Source organism: Gopherus flavomarginatus, chromosome 4 (genome assembly GCF_025201925.1).
Source record: "Gopherus flavomarginatus isolate rGopFla2 chromosome 4, rGopFla2.mat.asm, whole genome shotgun sequence".
NCBI lineage: Eukaryota > Metazoa > Chordata > Testudines > Testudinidae > Gopherus > Gopherus flavomarginatus.
Window position 1 is genome coordinate 188,889,027 of NC_066620.1, and position 2,980 is coordinate 188,892,006.

Sequence of the window (2,980 nt, forward strand, 5' to 3'; positions counted from 1 at the left end):
ACCCACAAGCCTCCGCGAACCGGTGACACTGGCTGCACAAACCCCGCCCCTTCCTTGCGGCGTTCGTGAGTGGCGGGCCGGTGAATTCCGAGAGGGAGCGTTTCGTGACGTCATAACCGTCTTGCCAGCCCTGTGGTGGAGGCGCTCGCCTGCCGTTGGGGGACGTTACCCCTCCCTCTCCCTTCGTGTTCGCGGCCGGTGCGGGACAGGAGGCTGGGCCGACGCGGTGGGGACTCTCAGGCTGTTCTCTTTTCGGAAGGGCGAGAGGAGGCAATGGAGGAAAACACCCGTAACCCAAATCCTGCCGGGGCTAAGCCCTGCTGGCCCCAGCCCGTTGGGGAGCCCTGCAGCCCGACACCCGTGGCAGAAGCACCTGAAACCGGAGAGAGGGTCTCGAGGCCCCAGGAGCTGTGCCGTGCCCCACCTGCTCCCATCTCACTAAACCGTTGGGTCCCGCCACGGCTCTAGGCCTGGAGAAAGCCCCTTTGCAGGCGCCGCCATCGCCCCTCTGTGTGGGAGACCAAACAACGCCCTTTCTTGCGGGTGCATCATCACCTTCCCGCAGATACTCCCCTCCCTTCCCCTCATGGTTCAGCAGGGAGAGGCCTATGGAGGGACAGGTGTCAAGAGTCAGCAGGTGGCTTCCAGTATGCGTGGTTAGGAGCTCAGCATGCTCAGAATCATGGAATCGTACAAATGTAGGCCTGGAAGGGATCGAGGTAGGTCAGGTAGTCCGGTCCCCTGCACTGCGGCAGAACTAAGTGTTACCTAGAGCACTGGTGCCCAACCTTATTACATAGGAGGGGCACGTAAACGTAAGCACAACCTTGTGTGAGCCAAACAGATTCAACATATTTTAATAGGATTTAAAGTCACATGTATTGATTTATAGTTTAAGTTCAGCTTGTTTTGTATGCATTTAGGTTGTTTCTATATACCGTATTGGGTATTTACACACTTGTGTAAACTAAAATGATGTAAATGTGATGACAAAATGCTAATGAATCGGCTGTTAGTATATTGTGTAGAAGTAGACTGGGAGCCTTAGGAAATGCTCTGGTTGGCTGTTCATGGCTTGCAGGCTGTAAGTTGGGCACCCCCATCTAGACCATCCCTGACAAGTATTTGTCTAACTTGTTCTTAAAAACCTCAAATGAGGGAGATTCCACAACCTCCCCAGGTAATTTTTTCCAGTGCTTAACTATCCTTACAGTTAGGAAGTTTTTCCCTAATCTCTATACCAACTCTCCCTGCTGTAATTTAAGCCCATTACTTCTTGACCTGTCCTTAGTGGATAAGATCACGAGCCGATTTAGGACAACTTTTTATGCACTCGAAGATTATGTCCCTCCCAGTCTTCTCTTCCCCAGACTAAACAAACCCATTTTTTTTCAGTCTTTCCTTGAGGTCATGTTTTCTAGAACTTAGGGTATGTCTTCACTACCCGCCGTATCGGCTGGTAGCAATCAATTGCTCGGGGATCGATATATCGTGTCTCATCTAGACGCGATATATCAATCCCCAAACGCGCTTATATCGATACCGTAACTCCACCAACCCGAACGGAGTTGCAGAATCGAGAGGGGGAGCCGTGGACATCGATCTCGCGCCATAAGGACGGTGAGTAATTCGATCTTAGATACTTCAACTACGTTATTCATGTAGCTGAAGTTCCGTATCTAAGATCGATTTTCCCCTGTAGTGTAGGCCAGCCCTTAGTAATGTTGTTGCTCTCCTCTGGACTTTCTCCAATTGCCCACATTTTTCTTAAAGTGTGGTGTCCCAAACTTGACAGAATACTCCAGTTGAGGCCTTATCAGTGCTGAATAGAGTGGAAGAGTAACTTATGTCTTGCTTACAACATTCATGCTAATACATCCCAGAATGGTATTTCCTTCCCCACCCCCCGCCCTAACAGTGTTACATTGTTAGACGATATTTAGTTTGTGATCTACTATCCTTTTCGGCAATACTCCTTCCTAGGCAGTCATTTCCCATTTTGTATTTGTGCAGTTGAGTATTCCTTCCAAAGTGGAGTACTTTGCATTTGTCATTATTAAAGAATCTCTCCCCCTGGTCCTGAGGTGTGAGTGGGAGGCTTTCCAACAACAGCAGCTTGTGCAGCCCGCCTGAACAAACCCTGTACCTCCCTCCCTCCCCCCCCCCCACAGAGCTCCTGCCCCTCCTTCAAATCATTTCCCCTCTCTTATAGCTCCTTTCTTCCATCCCATTCCTCTGGCTACATAAATGCAGTCTCTTTAGGCATTCCAGCCATGGGCTCACCACCTGGACAACTGGACTTTACATATGATGAATCTAGTTTTCAGTAACCTCTCATTATAAAGTTCTTCCAATCCCAAAGGACCAGCCAATTCACCAGGTCAATATATAATTCAGATTTTACCCCCCCCCCCAAAAAAAAGTCACACTCGGAACTAATGCTTTAGTAACTAAAAAGGTTTAATATAAAAAGAAAAATGTTATTGAGTGGTTAAAAGATCATATACATTACAGTTGATTTTCAGAGATTGCAGATCAGAATCATAGCAGTGATGTAAATCTGCTAGCTTGTAAAAAGTCTGTGGCTTGCCCAGACTGGTTGGTGGGGTCATTCAGTCCCTTTGTTCAAAGCTTCCTTGTTAGAAATGCAGTCCAAGGATGTGAAGCAGATGATGAAGACAAAGTAGTAATGTCACAGTTTCCCCTTATACTTTCAGCCCAGGTGCATGGAAAATTGCTGGCAAAAGATGGAGTCTTAGGTCACACATCCTCTTCATGTGTCCTTACATGCCATGATGAGTCACTGGGCCTCAGTGCTTTGTGAAACATCTCCAGGAAAAGCTCACTGGATGTGTTTCGTGTCATCAATGGCCCATCAACTCATAGCTGTCTAACCCTCATGTAAATCTGTGTGGTGGATATCACCCAGGAACACAACACGTGTTTGAGATACAAATACATAGTCAATTTTCATAACTTC